This window comes from Sinocyclocheilus rhinocerous, unplaced genomic scaffold (assembly GCF_001515625.1).
Source record: "Sinocyclocheilus rhinocerous isolate Xijiao unplaced genomic scaffold, SAMN03320098_v1.1 scaffold1538, whole genome shotgun sequence".
Taxonomy (NCBI): Eukaryota; Metazoa; Chordata; class Actinopteri; order Cypriniformes; family Cyprinidae; genus Sinocyclocheilus; species Sinocyclocheilus rhinocerous.
In genome coordinates, this window is record NW_015661872.1 from 160,500 (window position 1) to 170,144 (window position 9,645).

Sequence of the window (9,645 nt, forward strand, 5' to 3'; positions counted from 1 at the left end):
GTTAGGGGAGATAAAACTTCATGAGCTCAGTATAAAAACAAAAGAAACCAAAGGACAGTTTGTGTTTAATTAACAAGTACTTCAGTAAGTGTCATTTATTTCTTTCTCCGTCACGTCACTTTCTCCTGCATGTTGAGATGTCTAGACGCTGATGTCTACACATTAGAGACCTGTCAGTGTGAGTGTACAGTACCTATGTGCTGAAGTGCAGACCAGTTATATCTCTCCTGCTCAGAATCTGCCCTATTCTTGATATTAGTTTAACTCCGTGTTCTTTGCCTGACCTTTTAAGAGTAACTAAAACAGCCATGTTTACATACAGGATAAAAGGCATCATTCTCCATTCAGTGTGCGTGTATGTGTGTGCGTCTAACTATGTGTGAGTCTTAGACTCCCAAGCAGATTGTCTAGTTATGTAATGCTAGATTTGCATGTGAAGGGAAGGAACCCGTTTTTCATGCTGCACTGGATGTGAAGTGAAGCCCCCTTTTCTCCCCAACCCCTCTTTTTCAACCGGAACGAAGGACCGCGCCGTCTCAGATGGAGGGATGCTGAGAGAGTGACAGGAGGAGAAAACATGAAAGGCTTTAAGTGTGAATTCATTAATAATGTGCACCACTGTACCAGCGTACAATGCATAATGAAAAAAAAACCCTCTCAGAATATGCAATCGGGAAACACAGGTTATTTTAAACGGATGAAAATATAATTTCTTGAAAAAAAAAAACCTCCAAGAATATGCAATCAGGAAACACAGATTATTCTATCATTTCTTAAGCAGTGAAAGAGATTTAATACATAAATCCTTGACACATTTCCCATAATTCTCACAATATGAGATATGTGAGAGTTATAATTTCAGGTATAATTAATGAACACATTTTTAAAATGATTTATAATATTTTTAATATATTTTTAAATTATTTTTTAAAATCTGTTCATTATTTGTTTTTTCCTTCCTAAGTTTAAATGTACATCTAAATATTTCTCAAGGCATTTAAATTACTTTTTTTTTTTTTAGGCTTTCAGATCATGTTTATTGCATTATATGTCAATTAATTAGTCAACTTTGAATCAAATGAATTTTAATTTCTCAAAAAATGATGGGGAAAAAAATCCCATAACAATTATACATATCCGAGCAATTAACAGTAACTTAACAATCATGTATAATTCATTAGACATTTTCTACTTGTATGCCTTTCTTGTACTTTCTTGTACTGTGTAGCCCAGACAATGACAGATTCTGTCCGGTCTGAGTGACATCAGTCATTTATTGAAGAGCTTTGTGTCTCTCCGCCTCATAACAACAGTCACACAGATATTCCGGCACATTCCGATGCACATTCTTGAGTTTCTTTAGCAGGTTGACTAGCTTTGCTGAGGGCAAGATGAGGGGGAGTTTAGATAACCCAACCCCACATCACCCCCACACCCCAGGGGGGTCACACAATGCATGTCACGCATATCATTAATCCTGGGGGTTGTTTCCCCCCAGGGGGCGCCCACTGACCCACGCATAAAGGATAAAAGTGTTCTGGCCTGGGATGGGGCGTTCTCAACAGTACGGCCCAGGAGCCGACAACATCCTCTACACTCAACAAAACCACATATACAAGGTTCGTGTAGGCCTGTGAGGTTCAAATAATGTGGCCGTTTCTGTGCATGGCTTGTGAATGACATTCTCTTTTAAATTCCACTGAAGAAAGTGGAGGAGATGGGCAAGGCAAAGTTAAGGAGGAGAGCAGTTTTGTTTTGCTTTCCTTGTTTTGGTTTTTATGAAGAGGGTGAAAGATCAGGTTTTGTTCTAGGGTACCTGAAATGATGCGTAAAAAGCGCTGTAGTAGTAAAAAAAGGAAACTGCTTGATTCTTGCTCTTTTGTTTAGTACTTTTTTAAACACTTTTAACTGCTGTTTTAAGCTTAACTTTATTTGTTATACACTGTCTGTAATTTGGGGTCTGTAAGATTTTCTAATGTTTTTGAAGGAAGTCTCCTATGCTTACCATGACTGCATTTATTTGATAAAAAATACAATAAAAAAGTAACATTGGAAAAGATTAGTACAACTTAAATGAATTGTTTTTCTATTTTATTATTTATTAAAGTTTTATTTATTCCTGTGTTGGCAAAGATTAATTTTTTGTCTTAAACAGTCATGCTTATTTTATTTTATTTTGAACAATTTTATTTATTTATTTATTTATTTGCTGGACTATTTGATGAATAGGAAGTTGTAAAGAACAGCATTGATTTGAAATAGAAATATTTTGTAACATTATAAATGTCTTTACTGTCACTTTTGATCAATTTAATGCATCTTTGCTGAATAAAAGTACTAATTTCTTTAAAATAATAATCATTTAATTATTATTTTAATTAAAAAATATTTCTTGAAAGTGCTTTGTAGGTATTTCATGTGGTGTTTAAATGATTTAATTTTAATTTTAATTTATTTATTTTTAGGCTGTCAATAATAACGAATTGCATGACATGCTGATTAATCAGTGTAATGTATAAATATGTTGCGTTTTGTACCTGTTTTCCAGTATCTTGTACCACAATCCCAGTTTCTTTACAGTACTAACTTTGAATGCACATTTTATGCTCTTTACATTACAGAAATCTTTTGCTTATTTGTTTAATTAGCGTCTGTTTCTTGCATGGTTTTTAACAAACCCATGCTGTTATTAAAGACTTTGTGTGGTGTAGACCGTTGTGTCAAGTACCTCCCATCATGCATTGTATATGTGATGTGAAGTGTATGAGATGAACACACACAGTCCTCCATCCTCTCCGTGTCCTTCCTACATTCTTTCTCTCCATCTCTCTTTCTCGCTCCTTACGGTGAGACCGGTCTAATCCTATTCATTGAGGCCACTCTTTTCCTCTCCTCCTCTCATTATCCTCTTTTCTCCTCAACATTCCCCTTTTCCTCTCCGAATCCATTTCTCCAAATCTCCACTTCCCCAGCGGACATTTACAAACCCTTGGGTCCCACCCTCGCCATTCCTCTCTCTACCTCTCTCCTCTTTATTCTCTCTCTCTCTCTCTGTTTCCGACTGGGCTTTTGCCATTTAATCTTCTTGAAGCGTTCAAGATGTCACTCGCCCCTGAAGCCAGTGGGACAAAGGCCTAAATCCAGCCCTCTCGCAATGGGCCACGCCCCTCAGCTGCCGGTGTGCACTTTGAAGAAGAACGGGATGGGGGGGGCGATGCCGAAGTCCCACAAAAACTCCCATGGTCCCCAATTTCTGCATTGGTGGCCCTCTTCTTTTGCTTGATGTGTTGAGGGCTTTGTGAATCTCATGTGCACCTCTACTAAAGTAGACCCCCTTCATGCACATACACTCAAATGTATGCACTGAGGTTAGGTTGCATGTACTGTGAGGCCCATGTATGCTAATTGAAGTGGGGAGTGTATTTGCCCGCCGTTTGAATATGCTGTACCTCATTTTATAGGAAAAATGTCCAAAATGTTCTGTGTCCAATGCTCAGTACTAAGTTACTGTTTTCCTTCGTTGTTTTATATTCCCTGTTTCCCCCCTTAAAACGTTATCAAATTAAATTCTAATCTAATTAAGTTAATTTTAAAGTTTTTTAGTTTTTCAGTTATTTCAGTTTTCAATTTTTTTCCCCATTTATCATACATTCTCCCAACAGCTTATCCTCTGTAGAGTTGCATTTTATTAGTTTTTATTTTATTTTATTTTTAGTTTACCATCCATCGATTCATTCATCCATCCATCCTTCCTTGCTTCCTTCCTCCAAACTGTAAAATAAATAAATTTAAATAAAATAAATACATTTTATTTATTAAATTAAGTTCCATTTAATTAAATTAAATTAAATTCATTTTAAAGTCAAGTTTTTTTAATATATATTTGTTTATTTTATAGTTTATAGTCATTTATCCATCCATCCATTCTCTAATCTTATCTTTAGTTTAGTTTAGTTTTTAACATGTCATTCTTTTTATAACTGCATATTTTTGTTTTACTTTCATTTAATTTGAATATAATTTAATTTCATCCAATTCAGTTCAACAAGATTAGTTTTCTTTTACTGTAGAAGATTTTAAACGTCAAAACCCAAAATGTTACACTGACTTGCTGCATTCGAAATTTTAAGTTGGCTCAATTAATTTATGTGAACTAACTAAATATCTTTTAACATCAGCACTTTAGCTGAACCAACTGACCATTTTTAATGCAACAACATGTTGAGTTTTGACCTTCAAAATCTTTTACGGTATCATTCCATAAAATACATTGCAGTGAATCTTCTAATGAAGAGGAAATACTACTATAAATATAATTACATTATACAACAAATTAAATTACATAACCACTGTATTGTTTCCATATCTACATTACAGTGCTTAGATCATTCTGATCAACTCATTTCCTGTGTAACAGCAACACATCCAATTTCTCACTTCAAAATGGAGCTTTACTCGTCAGTTTTTTTTCACACCTCATTCTGAAAAGCATTCCAAAATTTCACTGAAAAAGGATAAAAAAAAGACCATCACTTCCAGGGTCTGTAACCGAGGATTGTGTTTCGACCACTGCTGGAAAAAGGATCTCACTTCAAAAGGATTACAAACCACAGTGGTATCAAATCTCCCTAATGCGGTTATCCCACACATTCACTCACTGCGCTTTAGGCTGATAGCGTCTGGCCCACTGTCTTGGTATTTCCCTTTTAAAGGTAGTGCTGGTTTTGCTTCAAGACCTTGGGTAGACCTGTTAGATAAGACCATGTGAAAGTATCAATGAACCAATCTCTTTCGTATATTTCTGAGATCAGTAACATTGATTGGATGAATACAGCGCACAACATTGAAACTGCTTATGTAGAAAATGTCATGTAAATCTGCTTGAGGTCTTGTTAATGCAGAGAGAGAAGTAAAACCAAATGAGACTTCAGTGAACATGTTTCTCATCAATATTTTAATTTTTTTCCCTCTCAGATGCTGAAACGAAACAGCACATGAAAGTTTCTGACAGTTCAAAGCTCATGAATATTTAATGAGGTAAGCACTGAAGCAATTTATCATTGGATGTCGGTTACTAAACAGCTTGTTACATTCTGGCATTGTATCGCTTCACACTGTATACCTTTGGCACTACAAAGATTTCTAAGAACTTAACCCAGGGTTAAACACTGTGTTGCATGTCACTCTGGGCATATATATATCAATAATCTTCATTCTTTTTTTAGCATCAGCTGGAGTGTTATCCATACAGACTGACAAACAGGTAAAATAAGACCGCTTACAGTTGTTATAATCAGGATTAGAGAGGCTCGCTCAGGAATTGTGTGAACTAGAGGAATGTGTGCCATATATTTCTGTACACTGGTAAAACTGGACAATAGGCTTACATAATGCTTTTGTAGGGGATATAGCTTGATTAAACGCATAAAATGGAGCTGACATTATGCATGCATGTGAAAACTGCTGTACATTAATATTTTTTAATTTGATTTGATTTATTTTTTGATAATAATAATATGTTCTGAGAATGCTGATATAACAGTTCAACAGCACTGGGACTTTTTACTGCTTCTTTCGAATGCTTGTTTGAGCGTCTGTCAGTGGTTGGGATTTTTCATAGACTATTTCTACAGTGTGAAAATGTAATGAATTATTATAATCACAATTTTAATGAATGCATTACATTAGAAAGTTATTAATTATTATAAGTGCACTTTGGACGATTTCTTTCTTTCTTTATTTTTTATGCAGCATAATATTTTCTAATTTAATCATTCACATATTTATTTATCATTTATTTTGTTCAGTATATATTTGGTCATTTATTTAGTTTATTTATTTATCTATCATTTATTTTATGCAATATAAATTTTTTTCATTGTTATCATCATGCATGCATGCATGCATTTCAGTCCATAGAGTACATGAATGCCACAGTGTAGGTGGTGATAACTGACTTTTCAGTCGATTCATTAAAAAACACTTGATTAATTCCTTTGATTCATTCACAAAGGAAACAAGTGACCAGAGTCAGTGAATTGTTAATTGAGTTGATTCACTGAAAATTCATTTAGGAACTAAACAAGTGACTTTATCATATCAGTGAGTCGTTAAATCTCGAATCATTTACTAAAAATGCTGATTCCTTCAGTAATGAAAAACTACTAATGTGTGTTGCTCTGAGACACACAGCGGTTCTACTGCTGCTTCCCAAACTGTTTTTGTCGAGAGAGCAAAAACAGACAAAGTAACTGGCATTACTGTGTTGAAATGTAGGTTACTCAATATAAATTTATTGTAACTGTTGTATAAAAGCAACATCGCAATCATGTTTTTTCCCCCCACTCTTGCTTGTGTGATATTGCTTAAATATGCATGCAGTTGTATATGTGACTTTAAATGCATCTGACTTTTTAAACACACTCTTACTCACACCTTTATGCACCATATTGTCTTTAAACACACACGCTGCCGCCTTAATAGATCGCTCATGTGCTCTAACATATGACTTTAGTGTGTGTCCATTGTGTGAACAGGCTGGTCCTCACTCATAACAGAGGCAGTAAAAGTGTCTGAGAGAGAAATATGTGACCCTTCTTCTGTTTTCCTGTGTAGGGGAGAATAAGAGTGGACCCCACTGATATTTCACCCCCACCTGCCCTGCCGTTAAGAACAATGTGGGAGCTCCTTTATGAGTGAATGACTTCGTCCCCACATTCACTATCTCTCATAACCTGCAGGACAAACAAAGAGCCAAGCACTTCCTATTGCTTGCTTCAGTGAAGGTGCGTCTAAGTGTGAAGCAATTTCTCCAAGGAGGACGTTGCTCCTCAAAAAAGCTGAATGAGAAAGTATGGGCATTTCAGAAATTTTACATAAATACAACCAAATGAGACATTTTTTTACAGAATGTTTTTTTTTGTTTCTTTCTCTCTTGAGCTTTTTGCATTCTTATATTGTCAGTTAGTAATATTATAATGTACACTATTATTTAAAAGTTTGGGGTCAGTAAGATGTTTTTGAAAAAAAGGAAAAAAAAAACTTCTATTCAGCAAGGACACATTAAATTGATCAAAAGTGACAGTAAAGAAATGTATAATGTTACAGAATATTTGATTTCAAATAAATGCTATTTTTGAACTTTTTGTTTTTGAATTAAAGAACCCTGAAAAAATGTATCATGGTTTCCACATAAATATTAAAATATTAAGTAAAAATAATAACATATTAAGCAGCACATCTGTTTGCAAATTGAATTTTTAAATATATAATAATATAATATATCATGCTATTATATATATATATATATATATATATATTGCAATTTTTACTGTATTTTTGATCAAATAAATGCAGCCTTGGTTTTTAACAACCACAAAATTTTGAACAGTAGTTTAAGTTATATTTATATAATATTACTATTTTATACAAATGTTTATATATATATATATATAATACTACGACTAAGGTTATAGTAATTAAAATGTAAGATATATTTAAAAATAATAATAATTTAAAAATATAAATTTTAATAATAATAGTATTTGTGTATTGTGAATTAATGCTTTGTATTAATAAATAGTATGTTAATATAAATATACAAATATGATGGTATTGGTTGACTTTTGATAGTGTAAGACAAATGCTGGTCTATCTGTAGGAACATTACCTCCTTTTTTCAAAAGTTCAGTCATCCATGTAGACAATGCCTTAAGTGTACAATAAAAGCACGTTGTGGTCTCAGTGTGCATTAAACCATGCACATCCTTGTAGTGATGCGGTTCCTAAGATGTTGGGATCAAATTGCAGGTATATCAAAGTAAATGGAATGTGCATTTAATGTGATCTGCCTTACCAATTGTTCTTTTGTATAAGCATTCAAATAGGTTTTTTAATGTAATGCAAGACTGTAGTGCTTTGAATGTCATTTCCAGGTGCTGTTTGGTAGAGTTCTGTGTATTTGGATTTGTTGCTCTCTTTAAGCACAGCTAAAGGAAACAACAGAGCCAGTGGAACAAAAGACTATCTGCAGATGCTTCCTCTAATATTATAACTGGAGGATGTTTCTGGATTTGCTCTGTATAGCAATGATGCCGTTTGAATTTGTATCACCAGCTTCACTACTGTAGAAATGCTCTTTATAAGATGTTCATGCATGTGTATGGACAGTATTTTTACATTTTCTGGCAGGCAGCAGATGTGTCCATATGAGTGTGAACATGCTGACACTTTTTCCTGTGTGTTATTCGCAGGTTAGCAGTCTGTGAAGGTGTGATGAAGCTTAAATAGCAACAGACAATAATAGAAATTGCTTATTAAATAGATTAATGTGGCTATAGAGCAATGATTCTCTACCTTTTCAACTCCAAGGCCCCCCATTATCAAGTCGAATCACATTTATTTATAGAGTGCTTTGTACAATACAGATTGTTTCATAGCAGCTTTACATGAATAAACAGGAAATAACAGTGTTAATGTTGTAAAATAGATCATTTATTAAATTAATTATATTTCAGCTGTAAACCAGCTCTACAGATGACAATAGTCTCATTATTCAGCTCCATTTAGTTCTTTATTGTTTCAATTCGGTTAAAAAAGTTGTTCAGCAATTAAGAAAACAAGATTCAAAGGCCTTGTGACTTTTCAAGTTGTTTGTGATTTACTTAAAGGGTTAGTTTACCCAAAAATGAAAATTAGGCTGTGTTTTACTCACCCCCGAGGCATCCTAGGTGTATTTGACTTTCTTCTTTCAGACGAATCCAGTCGGAGTTATATTAAAAATTGTCCTGGCTATTCCAAGCTCTATCATTGCAGTCAGCGGGTGTTGCAGGGCTTTAGTCCAAAAGAAGTGAAATAAAAAGCGCCCATCCATAAAAAAAAAAAATGTCTCACACGGCCCCGGGGGTGAACTAAGGCCTCCTGTAGCGAATAGATGCGTTTTTGTAAGAAAAATATCCATATTCAAAAGGTAATAATCACTTTAATCTTTAATAAATATTAAAACTACTAAAAATATTTTTTTTACTCAATTTCTAATCAATAAATTATTTTTAGCTTTGGCATTACCAGAAAAATGTATATTCATTGTAAGATTTTATTATATTACTTGTCCAAGTCTAGAAATCCAGGTTTTGCAAGACAGTCGTTTTGGGGGTAAATTAAAGAAATGTCTTGATTTTAGTTGTTTGGGCTTATTGTAATGCCTGTTTTATCTTAGGGTACTTTCACACCTGTAGATCGATTGCTTTGTTCCGAAACAGGGATTAAAATTATTACAATGTTGCTTTTTATTCTTGGTGCAGTTCGCTTTCACACGGCACAGTTTCTAAACGGACCAAATTTATTAATACAAGTCACGCGCGAGTAAACTGTTGTCTCATTGGTCAAAGTTCCACGGTTTATTTTCCGAGATTCCACTTAGCTGTCACGGCTGTCATCCGTCAGGACGGAACGGCAACAGCTTCGTGGACTTATTGTTGTTGTTTTTTGTTTTTTTGTAGCTGTCCTTATATTAATTTATCATTTTGAGCAGGAGTCCAGGATTGATTGGGAAAACATTTTTAAAATGCACCTACTAGGAAGAGGAGCAATAAGACGGCATTATAAAATGAAAAAGTGCGCTTTGATTTTGAATGGCGAAGACGT

At 34.2% G+C, this 9,645-nt stretch overlaps 1 long non-coding RNA gene across 1 annotated transcript; it reads left to right on the plus strand.

Annotated features, from left to right (window-relative positions):
* The first annotated feature begins 4,971 nt into the window (after nt 1-4,971).
* Nucleotides 4,972-6,876, plus strand: LOC107726611 (uncharacterized). Its single transcript, XR_001638286.1, has 3 exons — nt 4,972-5,037; nt 5,226-5,263; nt 6,616-6,876. It is a non-coding gene; the product is annotated as an uncharacterized LOC107726611 (long non-coding RNA).
* Nucleotides 6,877-9,645: the final 2,769 nt, after the last annotated feature.